Here is a 16517-nt window from a genome sequence, read left to right on the forward strand (position 1 = left end):
TGTGTGTTGGGGATTGAACCCTCTAAAAGAGTGCTCGTGACCACAGATCTGTGTCTCCAGTCATGATCCAGTAGATTTCGAAATATACCTGAGGCCATTAGCTTCCCTAGTTTAGAACAAAATTTCTGGCTTCAGGTGAAGGCACTGGCCATGGTCTGATCCAAATTCTGTTTCTCTGGAAAGGAATAGATGAGGCATCTCAAGGAGGAGGGAGCATCACGTAGAACATCAAAAAGAGAACACACAAGAGTGGCGAGGTATGGGGGAGGTACAGAGTCCTTTTATCTGCTGTCGACAACTGCATTCAAGCTCATTGGGGATGACAGAGGCAAGCAGTGATGAACGGGCTGGTGACAAGACCCTGTTAAGTATAGAAAGCTCTCCCCAGGGAGGGGAGAGGCAGAAACTGTAGCATAAATGGATCTGTTCCCATGCTCTTAAAGTTGATGGATGCTGGAAAGAAAGGCTAAAAGGACTTCTCCTAAAATAACTTTACCAACGAAATCCTTGTAGAATGAAGTTTCATTCCTGGAGTGGACCTCATCTTTAAGTCTTTGCCAAATGACAAAGCAACAGGAGACTGGTTAAAACAAAAATCACACACACACACACACACACACACACACACACACACACACACCTCTCTTAGCAGAAAACCCCTCAAGAGATGCACAGAACCCACAGGAATGAAGTTAAAAAGTTGAGCGGAAGACCTAAACCAATAGCAGAGCACACCATTGCCCAGGACAGACACATCAATACAGAAAAAGATATAAACCATGCCAATTCTATTTCATTGCATTACAGCTTGGCAAGAAGGTCCAAGGTGAGTACAAGCAAGCTACAGGAAGGTTCTGGGAAAGCAGTTATTGGTCTCAGCTGTATCCTACGAAATATGGAATTTCTGTTATCCTCCAAAGTCATCTGCTTTGTCCATGCGGAACTGAGTAATTACACAGCCCTCAGGAGAATGTGTGAAGAAAACACCCAAGATTCATTAACACTTCCATTTGAATTTGATACATGATAAATACTCTATTTCAGGTTAGCAACACACACACACACACACACACACACACACACACACACACACAGACACAGACACAGACACAGACACACACACACACACACAGAGTTGGGGAGGAGGGAGTCAATAACATGTCCAAAGAGCTAGCTTGCAAACTACTCAGAGCTAATTATTTTTCAGTACCAAATGTTGGGACTGGAGAGATGTCTCGGTGGCTAAGAACATGGACGGCTCTTGCAGAGGATCTGGGTTTGATGCCAAGGACCCACTGTCTGTAACTCCAGTTCAAAAGGATTCTAGGCGGGGGTTGGGGATTTAGCTCAGTGGTAGAGCATTTGTCTAGCAAGCGCAAGGCCCTGGGTTCAGTCCCCAGCTCCGGAAAAAAAAAAAAAAGAAAAAAGAAAAAAATGGCATTTTGGGAAGAGTTATCCCAAAGGCAGACTCCGAAAGGATTCAAGGCCCTCCTCTGACCTATGTGGCTACTGCATGCATGTGGTTTCCATACAGTCATGCAGGCAAAACACTCAGACACAAAGTAAAAATAAATAAAATGTTAAAAGTGGCAAAATTTTCTTTGTACCATTCTCTATTATTTGCACACACAGGCCCCTCGGGATAAGACAGCCTTGAAAATACAATTTGTAATTTTAATGTACAAGAATCACTATTTTCATTGATGTATTCCAGGAGCTGTGAGATTTTAGGGGTTCAGGTTTTATTAGAGATGTATAGCAGATTTTTCTCATTTCATAATTTTTCTACCTCCTTTTTTTTTTGAGGCAAATTGCACCTCCTCCTGGGGTAACTGATGTGAGAACAAAACACATACTGGTCTGGAAACAGAAATTATTAGGAGTCGACAAAATATGCAAATTACTAGAGTTTTTGCACAACCTCCTTTTAGTGAACATCAGAATGAAGAATGGAGATTCCCTGACATGTGGATAGAACTCTTCTATCTTAAAAGGAAATTAATAAACCATAAAGAACTACCTATTTGACTGCAGGATACTGTAAAATGTGTTTATTAAACTCTATCGTAATTAAACCAAAAGGCAACTGAAAACAGAGGGAAAGTTTACAATACAGATGGCAGAGCATCAGTCTCTTTATTATGTAAAGATCTTTTATTTATAGATCTATCAATGCAGATGCAGACACCTCATAAAACAGATTTAGGTCATGAACAGTCAAGGAAAGAAAAACATGCACCGTAGGAAATATATATCTCATAAAATATTCAGCTCTATTATTAATAGAAAAATGTTGGGTATGAAAGGAAGAGAAAGGATAACAATTATGGAACACAATAAACAGATGCATATTACCACAGTATATTATATGATAATGTCACAAAGAAACCCCTTACTTTGTGTAACTAATGCACAGTAACAGAAAGACGTGTTACTTCAAACTGTTAAATACTTTAGCACTGTATCCATTTTGTTGCCATAAGATGTGGAAATGAATACTTATACAATGTCAGTGTTTTGATGAGTAAGTGTTGCCTGACACTGTTCCTGGGTGACATAAACAAATGTCTACTCACCCCAGACAGAGAACTAACAAGAGACCATAGGAAGGATACCATCAAAGCCCAGCTTGGTGAACCAATGAGTTTTCCTGGGTTCCTTACAGGAGTATGGGTAAGGGGTTACTTCCAGGAGCAGAAATGACTCAAAGATAGCAACATCACCACAACCCACTCCAGCATGGGTGACAGCTCACAACAAGCTGGGAACCTGGAGCATACGGCACAACCTGCAGACAGCTCAACAGGTTGGGGAGTGTCCTTTCCTGGTGCCTCTGTTGGTCTCTGAATTTACCATGCATCTATTCCCCTTTGGTCTCAGTTTTCTCAGCCACCTCGATGCTTGCCCAGGGTGGGAGGGGGCTAGTGAATCTTGTCAGTTTCTGGAACTTCCTGAAGCCTTGGAGTTGATCACTTCCTGAGATTAAGGAGCCTCCTTGCAGGATAGAATATCTCCCCGCCTAATATAACACCTTGTACCTTAACATGCTTCCCTCTAAGATGCAATAAATGAGTAAAGTCCTGTTCAATGATTCCTAAAATTATATTATACTTTTTCTGACTTATTATCAGTCTTACTATCTAGAATATGAACCTCATGAGGTTTTTATCTCCATCTCCAACTCTAGACCAGTTTTGAGCACACAGATGCCTAATAGGTGTCTACTGAACTGATGCTTGACTGGCTAAGGGAAGCCGGCAGTGATGGAACTATTTTTCCCTAAAAATTCAAATAATGGCTAAGTCTTGCCTGAGAGCCTGGAAGCAAATTAAAGTGTCAAGTCTGATTATAAAATGGACTCTCAAATTAGGGGAATTCCCATGTCACCGTCTCCTTAGAATCCTTTTATCCTCACCCACAGAATATAAATCCACGATGAGGACTTTTGGTTCTACATCACCACAGGGGTAAAAAGGACGTGAGGCAGGGCTGAAGGCCCATCAGCAATCCTTTGGAAATAAATAGGAATGGAAGCGACCAGCCCATCTGTCCCTGTGATCAGCGATCATCTCGCCTGCTATTTTAGCGGTTAATTTCCCGGCTCAGCTACACGGTGCCTCTTCTGGGGGGAAACAGATGACAATTCACTTTGCAAAGAGAATCCATTGTTCCCTGAAATGTGATGCTGAAAGCCGAAATCTCCTTTGCTGTCTGTAAACGAACCTTTCAAACAAAAGCATTACAACAAATAGAGTGAGTTTCAAATAACTTCACGACTTAAAGAATTCTCCTTCTCTGTCCTCACCAGCCACAGAGGTGTTGTTATATAAGTAGGATTGTAAGGCAGCTTCTGAACGCAAATTCCGGCCATTTCAGGGAGGCAGCCGGAGTAGACCTCTTCACAGCCTGGCTTCCTTTTACGCACCCCGTGGGCAAATGCAAAAGGCTCGTTTCTCTCTTTTATTACATTTGCTCAGTCTGGGGTTTTCCAACAATTAAAACGCCAGTTAGATCGGGCTGATTTGGCTTGCTCTTGGTGGAGGCGGGAGGATCAAAGTTCAAGGGTCGCCTCAGTTAAAGAAGAAGTTCAAGCACCGCCCGGGCTACGTGAGGACCCCACCCTCTAACACACACACACACACACACACACACACACACACACACACACACTAGCCGGATGCCCAATCTTGCTGGATCATGTGAAAAGATTTGTCCGTTTATTTTTCTCCCCATGTAAGATTTTGAATTCACACCGATGTCCAAGCATCTCTGGTTCTCACACGTCTTTCCAGCAGAGGAAGAGAACGCAAGTAGTTTCAGTGATTCTAGCCAGGTCTCAACGCACACACACACACACACACACACAAACACACACACACACACACACACACACACACACACACACACACACACACACACACACTTTATATGTATCTATGCAGGACATCCTTAACACGGGTTGTGCAGCAGTTTTCCCAGATTTAAACATTTCCTCCGTGTGGGAAGGAGGTGACTGGTGAAACCAGGGAAGTAAAGAAGCTCCATCAGCCTGGGAAAGCTGACACTGGCAAGATTCCCACTCCCCAGCTTTCAGAAGCAATGAGCACCTACTGGGGTGGAGGGAGACTCTGGGGAGCAGAGCCCTGGAGAGGAGTGTATCTCCTTGAAGGCTGTGCAGAAACTGCCAGTTTTGAAGCTCTCTTGAACTGTCACCCAGGCTGGGCTGGACTTTTTGGGGATGCAGCCATTTTGATACATCCCTGCCCCTTGTCAGTGACCTTTACTGGTACTACTGTTGCCAACACCAATGAAAAACTCATTGATTCATCAAGACTTTGGTGTCATTAATAGTTTGGTCTGTTGTGGGTTCCTTCCTTGGGTTGAAGAGAGGTGTGTGTGTGTGTGTGTGTGTGTGTGTGTGTGTGTGTGTCTCCCAGGAAAAATTTCACACATAACAACATAATATGACCACTTTGAGCAGCGTCCCAGGCTTGGAGGGATCTTCTGATATATGACGTCCTTGGAGGACACAGCTATTTTAAAGAAAACAGGATAGAAGGTGTCCCAATTCCAATGACATGCCCCATGGCTTTGCTGAACTCTGCAAGGTGGTAGCACGAAGACCCCTTCTTTGCTTGTTCAGAACCGAAGCTGAGGGCCAGAGGAAGTCTAGATCATTTCCAGGACTCACAGTCCCCACTAAGAATTTCCCAGACAGATAACTGAAGAAGAATTGTAAGGTCATTTTCTGAAGTGAGAGAAAAGCTGACGCTTCCCTTAGTGCTATCTGCTCTCCTCCCCTCCAGAGCTGTACCCGGCTCTCCCAGGAACACGCTGCAGGCTCTGGAGTTCACCGTCCCTTGATAATTGCTGTCTGGAGGCCCTGGCTGCCAGACTCTTCTGAGAAGTTATTAGGAGAGACGACATTTTGCTCGCTTCTGGGTTCAGATGTTTTATCTCAATTACACGAAACTCAGAAGAAAGAGAAGGCCGGATCGCTTCAGTTCTCCTCTCTCGCTGTGCTTTGGCAGGCTGCAGGAGTAACAGGGCCAGAATCTAAGTCAGTTAAGGACTTTCAAAGGCTCTCAATGTGACACCAAGTTCAGTCTCACCTGCCGCCAGCTCCCACTGGGAAGTGCAACTCAGCAAGGACGCTTGTGGAATTAATCTCACTCACCAGGACTCTGACTTCTCCTTCCCTTAGCTTAGGAAATGCTGCGGCGCAGTCAGCTTTCCGAGCTATAATGACATACCTGAGGTGATCAACTTGCAGACAGAAAAGGTTTCTTAGTCCCCAAAGAGGGTGGGATGTGCCCGTTGCCTTGCAATGTTAGTGGATGTGCTGGATGTTAAGGATGCTGGATGCTTCAGTGACAACAAACAGAAACAAAACCTCACAAACCTGTTCACCTCAAAGCCAGGAGATCTAGGAGAAAGTACTACCCTCCAAGCTATGCCCTAACTCAGAAAGGGCTCTCACCCCTCCAAAGAGCTACCCTGAGACATTCAAATTACATTTAATGCACTCAGTTCTCCCCTCTCCCTCCCCCACTCAATTCTTAAGTATACATAAAAGCTGCTTCTTTCTTTAAAACAGAACAAAATGGGCATGGATGATTTTGATATGCCCTTTTCAAATTACGGCACTTTATTAATTCTCTGAGAATTTTAACAATGTATTTTAATTATATTCACCTCTCACTCCTCCCCCATCTCCTCCCACACCCACCCTATAGCCTTCCTATTCCCCAAACCTATATGTCCTCTTTTTTCTTAATAACCCACTAAGTCAAATTACACTGTTGTCCTTGAACCCCTGGGTGTGGGGACACCCACTGGAGCATGGCTGATCTGCTAAGAGGGCTACACCCTTAAAGAAAATCCTCTATCCTTCCTCTAGGAGCAATCAAGTACCCATAGCTATTCAGTTAGGAGGCTGATGAACCCCTTACCACTCCATAGTAGAACGCTGGCTGGATTGACTCTGTGCAGACAGTCACCATGGCTGTGAGTTTGTGCACATCAGTCCTGTCGTATCCAGGAGATAACCTTTTCACCGTGGTCATCTCTAACCTCTGGCTCTTTTAGTTTTTCTGCTCTCTCCTTCCCGGATAGTCCAACTCTTGGGGGTTGGCGGGGGAGGAGCGGTCTGTGATATGAGTACCCAGGTTGTGGTTGAGTATCCTCTAACATTTGTTCTCTGCACTTTGACACTGCGTAAAGAATCCACTGAGATCTGCACTTACTTATGGTCAGAGAGATACAAATGTAGAAAGGGTGGCTTGATATTATGTCCATTTAGCATAATCATCATCATCATCATCATCATAATTGTAATAGTAATAGTAATAGTAGTAGTAGGTTCACCTGTAGGGTCTGTGAGGTTGACCGACATGGGCTTTTGGCTAGGGGTATTATATCAGGCAAATGTCTCTTCCTGTAGGATGGGCCTGAAATCCTATCTTGAGGTGCATTTTACATGCAGCTTCCATTGGCTACAGGATAAGCTCACCCATTTCACGTGGGTCTGTTTCACAGCTACAGGAACCACGCCCACTTCCTCTTACCACGCCTCCTGGCTGGACTTTAACTTGTCTTTATTTCCAGTGACTTACAAAACCTCGCTGAGGTGCCATTAACCAAAACATGTATGCTGTGTGTGTATGGTAGACACAAAGGACTCTGACATGCATGTTGAGATCAGCTGATTCGGCACCAACACAGGCAAGGACGTGGTTTGATATCGAAAGTCTGGGTTCAGGATGCTAGAGACATTTCCTTGATCCACTCAGGAAGGAGCACTTTATCCCCACCCCCACCCTCCCACTTCTACTCCCCTCCCCATTCCACACCCTTCCCCAACCCCCACCGCACCCCTATCTCCACCCTGTCCACCATCTACAGTCCCCAGGAACTTCAATGGCTGAAGCTCAGAAACTGACGTTTCTCATTGGTGGTTGTAGAATATCTTAACAAGGTCTCACACTGTTCCTTCTGTGAACATTGGCTGCGTCCCGGGGCATCCCCTTGGGGAGGAGGGCGAAATGTTTTTGCAGTCCAGGAGCATAGCAGAGTGTTCGCCATTCAAAGGGGGCCTCACACCATGAAGTGGATATTAATAGCATTATAATGGCAAACTTTACACTATGCTTATTTTACCACTGGGAAAAAAATGAAATCTCAAGTAAAAATAAATAAAATAAATCTAAAAGTATAATTCTTCTGTTTTGAGTTTACTTCAAAAGTAAATATAATATATACGGGTTATGAGCTCTGTCCTATATTCTGGACACGGTGCTTTCCAAAATACCTTGTATTACTTAAGAAATGATGTATGAAGACGTTTTCAATTACTTCTCTTAATTTTGAAATTATAGTTACATCAGTCACAGTTTCCTTTTTGTCTCTCCAAATGCTTCCATATACCCTTTTTTCCCTTTTTCAAGTTCATGCTTCTTCATGAATCGCTATTACATTCATGTGTGTGCCTCTTGATACAGACATCATCCTAAATACAACCTGTTCAGGGTGTATGATGATCTATGTTCGTATGTTTTCAAGGCTGACGGCTTAATATTGGACAACTAACTGGCGTGCTCTTTCCTGGGAAGACTGGTTCTCAACACCCTCAGCATTCCTTAGCTCTTTGTCTAGGGCTGAGGCCTCCTGAGCTTTCTCCTATCCATGTTGGCACATCTCTTGTTGTCCTTGTAACCACAGACAAGTGTAGTTCTCAACCCTCATCCAGAAAACTTCTCTTTGCAACAGAGACCATCGCAGAAAACTACAACCAATCAAAATTCAGAGTTATAAAGCCCAGTCTGTTTTTTTTAATATCTTTATTAACTTGAATATTTCTTATTTACATTTCGATTGTTATTCCCCTTCCCGGTTTCCGGGGCCAACATCTCCCTAACCCCTCCCCCTCCCCTTCTATATGGGTGTTCTCCTCCCCATCCTCCTCCCATTACCGCCCTCCCCCCAACAATCACGTTCACTGGGGGTTCAGTCTTGGCAGGACCAAGGGCTTCCCCTTCCACTGGTGCCCTTACTAGGCTATTCATTGCTACCTATGAGGTTGGAGCCCAGGGTCCGTCCATGTATAGTCTTTGGTTAGTGGCTTAGTCCCTGGAAGCTCTGGTTGCTTGGCATTGTTGTTCATATGGGGTCTCGAGCCCCTTCAAGCTCTTCCAGTCCTTTCTTAATAGACATATCTATAAAATGCACCAATGCCCAAGGTTTGGGAAACATTGTGGAAGAGGTAGGAGGCAGAAAGAGCTTGAGAGACAGTGGAGCACGGAGTTTTCTGTGAGACAGTGCCTCCTAGTATCGTCAGAAGTTATACCTATAATGTCTCACCAACATACCTACTACTGAAATATAAGCTAAACAGAACTATATTTTTGAGAGTCTGCATTTGGGAGACTTTTTCAATTCCCCCTTGCAGAAGATATAGTGAAATAGTTAAATTCTGCACAGAGGAGAAGGGAGGGCCCAGAACTCCAGGTAGGTAGTGAGAATAAGGTGGTGATTTGATCAATAAATGTTCACCTTCACTGTTTAGAGATTGGAAAGAAAAGTGCTCACCCAGAGACAGCCTGGAGTTCCATGTCTGCAAGTAAAATTTGAGCAGAATCGTAGATCTCAAGGATATTCTAAGACATACCGTGATCGATATAGGAGGAAGCAATGAGAAGTGGCCAGTTCAGGGATGCAAAGAGAGACAGATGCCCAGGTGAAATCTGCCAATGAGACAAGGTCTTCTGTTTGTGAGATATGTATTGGGAATGGAGAGTGCTTACAGATTGAAAAAGAGCTCAGAGGACCTGGCCAAGCATTCCTACCCAAAGTTTGGTGATCTCGCCCCAATGAAGAATTATATTAAAATTGTCATATTGGAAGGAAGTTAGGCAGTGAAGAGACTAGAAACTAGAATGTTTATTGATCCTTGAATGCTTGCTTCCTTGTTATATACGACCTCTCTGAGTTCTTTGACAAGTCGTGTACCCTGATTGGATTCAGCTCAAAATACTTTCTTGCCAGCTCTGTGTGTGTGTGTGTGTGTGTGTGTGTGTGTGTGTGTTTTACCCAATAAATGCAACAAACAAAGATGACAATAACAATAAAGTGTAATTGGACCAATCACAGGTCAATGTCTTCTTGAAGATAAGGTCTTAATATTTTTTATTTCCAAGTCCTTCTTTGGGCTGCTGTAGATGTAGAGCTACTAATGTATATCAAATGTCTCACTCCTAGGCCTCTGTCTTCACTTAACCCTTATAGAGCCTGAGTGTAGGCGACTTGATTGGTGGTTCAGTTTGAAGGCACAGAGGAGACAGATGGCCAGGGGAAATCCTAGGCAATGACTTACTTGCTTTTCTTGTCTTAGCATCTCAGCTCTGACAATCCCCCTAGTTGGGTACAAAGATGTGAGCCCACATATGTTATGTTACTGATGATGATACCTCCTAAAAATATCTGGGATACAATGAACCTTTGAAGACTGGACTTAAGTAGTTCATGGGATTCCGGTCATGGTTCCCTAGGTAAAGCATTGACAGCGCAGGCCTGATTTGGTTCAAACCCCAGTGCTGAAAGGGATAGATAGAATGAACTCCCAACCCCCCAAACAGAAGCTATTTCCAACTGATAAGCATTTGCAAAGGAAAAATTAGTTTTCCCCTATGGAGTCTCTCTGGGTATATAAACCACGTTTGAGGTAAGTCCTATGCCCAGCAATAGGTTGCTAAGGCAAGACAAATGCAATAGCTGTTTTTTGCAGATTTGTTTTGTCTCCTATTGTGCCTAAGCATGTCTTTTTTAATCTTCCAGCAGTTCTTTTGCTTACATATTATGGTTCACAGTTTTGTTTTTGTGGGATTTCACTGGTTTGTGTGTGTGTCTACTTCTTGTACTTTTTCACTTATTTTTTTTTAATTCTGGCTTGTTTGCTTTTTTATTTGCCTGTTTGTGTTCTAAAGACAGAGAAAGAAGGTAGGGAGTGGGTTTGGTAGAGAGGTGTGGAGGATGTAGGAGGAGATGGGGGCGGGGAAACTATGACCAGAGTATAATGTATTAGTTTTCAATAAAAGATGAACGTGAGTGATAAAAAGATATGAAGAATTGAAAAAGAAGAAGAAATTTATGTATTAGAGAACACCAGTCTATTGTGCCTTGACAATAAAGCCTCAGGTAGCCAAGTAATGGAAAAATGGGTAAGGACAAACAAGAAATCGTATGACTGGTCTGTTAGCCCGTCCCGTTGGGAAGCGGCTAGTTCTACCGCATAAGGTGGATTCTAATTGGTTGAGTTTGTGTTCTTCTTTGCTAGGTTCTAGCTGAGACCTAAGTCTCTTCTGCTCACAAGTTTCAGGTTTGATTCCCACTATAACTAACTTGAATACCGAATCATGGGTAAAAACATCATCTTTCATGATAATCATCTCCTTTCAGGTTTCCCAGCGTGCACTGCGGTTCACTCAGTCACACCTCAGTCAGCATCCCTCACATCTATCATTAAGCCTCTGCCTGGGGTTATGGTGGGAGTCTCTGTTGCTGCCAGGAACTCCATGAGTCTGTATAGATGATGAGAATAATAGTCATCCTTTGGAGACCCGTGGGAGTCATAATGAAGTTTCATAGAAGGTTCTACTATGGTTATCATAGTGACGGAACTGAATTTATGTTGCCTAGCGATGGAGGAGCCAGGATTGCAGTAAGTGGGGCATGGGTAATCTTTCAGGGTAAGATTTGTGTAAGAGTTAACTCATTGGGCATGGTGATACACATACCTTTGATCTCAGCACTTCGGAGGCAGAGACAGGCAGATCTCTGTGAGTGTGAGGCCAGTTTGGTCTACATGGTGAGACTCTGTCTCTAAAAACAAAAACAAAAACAAAACAACAAAAAAAAAAACATAACCTTGATCACGTGATGATTTGGGAGCATATGAATGTCATAATGGTAGAATTGTATACTTTATGTCTAAAAGTCTTTGGTACGGCTACTAAAATGTCATCTATAAAAATATTTTGTAGGAGTTGGAAAGGATCACATAATAGTTGATAGCACTGTTCGTTCTTTCGGAGGATCCAAGTTCAATTCCCACTACCTATATCAGATGGTTCAAAACCTTCTGTATCTCCAGTTCTAGAGACTCAAATGCCTCAGGCTTTGATACACACACACACACACACACACACACACACACACACACACACCCCATGCAAAAATATTTTGTAGACATCTAAGTGGCCCTGGAAGACATATTTCTTATTGTTGGACAGAATCACAAAGAAATATAAAATAGTTCAATTAATTTCAAGTTCTGCCTACAAGTCACAGGGGAAACATTGTCTATCAGGTTAAGCTAGTGCCTTAGCTTCTTTTATTTTCTTTTTTGGCAAATTTCGATAGAAGCAATGCAAAACTGGGGTACTGGTAACAGTTTCGTGACTAAGCTAAATTAAGCAGTTCACATTTCTAAAGTCAGGAGCTATGAAAGTTCACACAGGCAGAGATTAAAAACACAATTATAATTCTATAGCCTAGAGAAAATCATTTCAGGAAGAGGGGACCAAAACCTTCATTTTTGAAACCTAAAGCAGTTTTAATTCGTTTTTTTCTTGTATCAGGCGGGTGCATTGGGGATAGTTCTGTGTCAATGAGGATAAGGAGAAGGCGTCAGACCCCTTGGAACTGTAGTTACAGATGGTCGTTAGCCACTCTGGGTGCTGGGAGTCAAACCCAGGTCCTCTGCACAATCAGCCAGTTCTTAACAACCGAGCCATCCCTCCAGCCCCACATTTCTGATTCTATTTTAGAGTAGTCCAATACTATGCTGCATTTATGTTTCCTTCGCTTTATTAGAGGCTTGTTTATAGAAAAAGAACTTGGGCTGTCTTGGTGATGTTCTCAGGTATAATGAAAACGAGTCTACATGTTATTCTGTTGGCACAGAGCTTAGATATCAATTAGCCATGCTGGCTGGTGGTACTATAAGATTCTAGTATATTTGTACCATCTTTCTTCTCCTTCTTTTTATTTGTTACTAAAATAAACGTTCAGGTTCTCTGATGTCACTCCTATCTCTCACCCTTTCTCCCTTAGCTCCCCTTGGTCACCTAAGACAGCTTTACTTCCACTTTCAAATCATATGCACATAATTTTATTTATTGATATAAAATATGGGATCCACGAATATCAGAAACATGTGAATCTGGCCTAAGTTGTTATGGTGAAAATCTTCAGCTGTGTTAGATTTCCTGCAAACACTATAATTTTCCCTTCTTTATGGCTGAGTAATATTCCACTGTGAATGTACAGATATTTTGTTGGCAGATACCTATGTCCATTCGGTAACTTAACTGTTATGGGCAGTGCTTCAGTAAACATAGATGTGCAAATACCTCTGACTTGCTGAATTCTATGGGTATCTCCAGGTGAACTTGGAACACATAACTTGAATTATGTGGAAAAGGACCTTCTGGTATTATTCCTTCTAAGTTAACGTAAGTTCCGATGTAGTTCTCAAATCTCCTTCCCTTTTTATTTGTAGGTATGAAACTCTGCTATCAAGATACACTTACTCTGCTGAACAAGGTTCCGGGTCCTGACTGTGTCTTGAAAGTCATTTTTAGCTTTCCAAGTCAGGGGGCATGCACAGCCTGTAATGACTGAGCATTGTTGAGGAAGGAACAATTCTGGGCAGGGCATCTTAATTCCCCTGTGTACAATTACCACACCAGATACAAGTCAGTTTAGTAAGTCTCATGAGACTCCTTCCGTCCGGTGCACAGGTGGAAGACTATTTATTTAGAAAAGATCGAATGGAGGATCACCTATCTTTGCTCTTGGAGACCTACCCGAATGGATTTCTCAGGGGTGTGACAACCTGGGTTGGAGAAAGATGCATGTTGTCAAAATATAAGTTTTATTTTGGCCACAAATTGTCACCATTTCTAATGCTTAAAACATATTTAAACACAGTGATTATTCCGAAGCCACAGCATGCTAACACACCAACAGTTTGTGTTTGGAACAGAGAATGTAGGCATTTTTTTTACCCCTCCCCCTAATTACAGCTGTGGAAATGAAAAAAAAATGCATGTGAAGTTAAATTTACCTAGAGATAAATGTCTTTTTATATTTTGTTTGTGAAAACAGGCTACAAAACACTCTTTGGGGGAATAAGTGGACTGAGTTTTTTCACTCAGTTTCTTAATTTTTTTTACATTGATTTCTTTATTATACAGTAAGTATATTTTGATCATGTTTTTCTGTTAACCTTGAATAGAAGGTATGGAGTATTAACTAACAGATATCCTTGATTTGGAGGGGGTAGGCTAGGAGAAATAGGAAATCCTATCTGAAAGAAATGTGAACGGTCCTGAGGCCCACCTAATGTTCTACTGATGGCTAAGCACCAGCGACCAGTAGTGTCCAGTTAAAACGACAGAAGTTAAGTAGCTAGATTGTCGTCTGTTTAAAAAATACAATTAATGTAGTACATTTTTTAAATGCACAGTGATGGTGACGATGGATTGATACTGTTCATCGATATATATCATAGTTAGAGGGGTCAGAAATATTGGGAATACCCATGTTTCTATGTAGAATTAGGAGACACTTGAAGGGTAATGATAGGATCCGAATCGTTTTGCCAAGGGTCATCTTGTGACTAACGACTTTCTGCCTTCTCACAGACAGAGAAGGCTCTGAGAGACAGTAAGAGCAAAGGAACTCCTCAACATGGATTCCTAGGATGTCCGTAAGTCTGTAGAGCATAGAGTCTGGGGAACAGGAAATGGGGAGACTGGAGAGTTAGTAGACTCATTTGTCTTGAGGTACATGTACATCACAGCGAAGATACGATGAAGCAGGATCCAGAAATCTCAGCCCAACAGGGCGAGCCCATGTGATGTTTCCCAGTCGGGACATAGCCCTTGCAGGGGGAGCCTTCCCAGGAAGTCTTTATCTCGGCTTGGCAAATATCTGTCCCTCTCCACTGCCTCTTTGACCCTCCTTTGTCAAGGGACTCTGATGTCTCCCATGTGCTGTCATCGGCCCTGCCAATTGTCACTCTTCTGTAGCCACTGGAGTTCCGATGGCATCTGCTGAGCTTGGGAGGACTAAGCTTGCTTACGGAGTCAGTTTCAGACCGTTGCCCGAAGCCTCGCTACAGTTTTAACCCCGACATTTAGAGATGGAGCTTGGAGCTTGCCAGACTCTAAAGGGAGTTGAGAACAGAATTGACTTTATGAACATTACACGGTGTAATTACATCTCGAATCAGCTCTACATTGGGCCGGTGTGCTCCCAGTCCCTATGGAGAGAGGACACTTGCCCGATAGTCTAATGCACATTAAAGAATGCTTTGCAAAGGGGGCATTTCTTTGGACAAGGCTCCTTGTGCTGGACCCAGTAGAGCAAACCAATATTAAGTTTAATCACAGTCCATGAGGTTTGATTGGTTGCAGGGGTCCTGTAAGTCAGTTAACTAATTAAGCTGCGGCCAGCTGACTGGCCGATTGAATTAGCCGCAGCCAATTAAATTGCTCTCTCTGCCCTACTTTGGGGCTGCTGTAATACTCTCTGACATTTTTAGTTGAGTCGTCAGGGTCCATTCTGCTGCTGGGAGCTGCCAGCTTTGTGAATCCCGTCTCGCTCTGTTTTGCTTTGCTTTGGTACCATATGTTATACGAAATCCAGTCCGTCTAAGGAACTTGCTTTGGAAGAGAATCGCTGTAGTCTTTGGGATTCGAAGCCAAGCTCTGTGGGAGCAGAGGCAGGTCCTGGAGGAACGCGGCTTACTGGCCTGCTGCCCATGGCTTACTCAGCCTGCTTTCCTTTATAACCCAAGACCACCTGCCCAGATGGGGCACCACCCACAGTAGGGTCTGCTAGAGAAGAAAGGATCAACTTCCCACTTCCTGACACAAGGGGAAGTCATGGTATGTATGTTTACATTAGCAAACAGGAGCCTTTAAGTTACCAGTCGAAAAATAAAGACATTTGTAGATTTTGAGTTCTGTGACTCTTAGAGGTCTTCTCTCAAATTATTCTAAACACTTTGGCTAAAATTTTATGTTCAGAAGAGTAGCATTTGTGATTGATATGTAACAGAGTTAAATACATGTTTGTCCTGGGGCTGGAGAGACGGCTTGTCAGTTAACAGCGTGCAATCCTCTTGCAGAGGAACTGGTTTTGGTTCCCAGCATCCACCTCGTCGGGCTGCCTACACCTGCCTGTAACTCCCGCTCCAGGGATCCGCCACCCTCTTCTGGCCTCAGTGAACATTGCACTCACGTACACAAGCTCACATGCACACATAAACTCAAGTTTTAAAAATCTTTTAAGAATAAATGAATGTATTCGTTTTCTACGTGTTTTATTGCTGTGGAGAGACACCATGACCAACAGTTAAACATTTAAATGGGGCTGGCTCACAATTTCAGAGGTTTAGTCCCTTATCATCATGGTGGGGACGGATGGCGGCATTCAGGCTGACATGGTGTTGGAGGGGATGAGCGTGCTACATCTTGATCCAAAGGGAGGCAGGAGACTGGCCTCTTCAGGCAACCAGAAGAAAACTATGTCCCTTACTGGGTATGGCTTGAGCTTGTATATATGAGACCTCAAAATCTACCTCCACAGTGACCACAGTGACACACTCCCTCCACCAGGACTTTACCTACTGCAACAAGGCCATACTTCCTAATGGCGTCACTCCCTGTGGGCCAAGCATTCAAACACATAAGTCTATGGAGGCCATACCTATTCTAATCACTTCTCTTCTGTATATTCTGTGGTGCTTTTTTCAGTGTTGAATATTGTCAAGGATGGAGACTACCCCTCACTGCCCAGTGAGATGGGATCATAATGAACTACAAGAAGGATTGAAAGACTCTCAGCGAGAATCTTCCCTCAGGAGGGAGATCCTCAAGCCCCAATGACCAGTCCGAGTCCACAGGCTGCAATGTGCAAGAGGATTTTTATTGATCAGGAAACACAGGTAT

At 43.1% G+C, this 16517-nt stretch overlaps 1 long non-coding RNA gene across 1 annotated transcript; it reads left to right on the forward strand.

Moving 5' to 3' along the window:
- The first annotated feature begins 10984 nt into the window (after positions 1-10984).
- On the forward strand, positions 10985-15878 carry LOC103691337 (uncharacterized). The gene is made up of 4 exons (XR_595315.4): positions 10985-11215; positions 13058-13101; positions 14205-14269; positions 15695-15878. It is a non-coding gene; the product is annotated as an uncharacterized LOC103691337 (long non-coding RNA).
- Positions 15879-16517: the final 639 nt, after the last annotated feature.

The sequence above is a fragment of the Rattus norvegicus genome, chromosome 12 (assembly GCF_036323735.1).
Source record: "Rattus norvegicus strain BN/NHsdMcwi chromosome 12, GRCr8, whole genome shotgun sequence".
NCBI classification, from domain to species: Eukaryota; Metazoa; Chordata; class Mammalia; order Rodentia; family Muridae; genus Rattus; species Rattus norvegicus.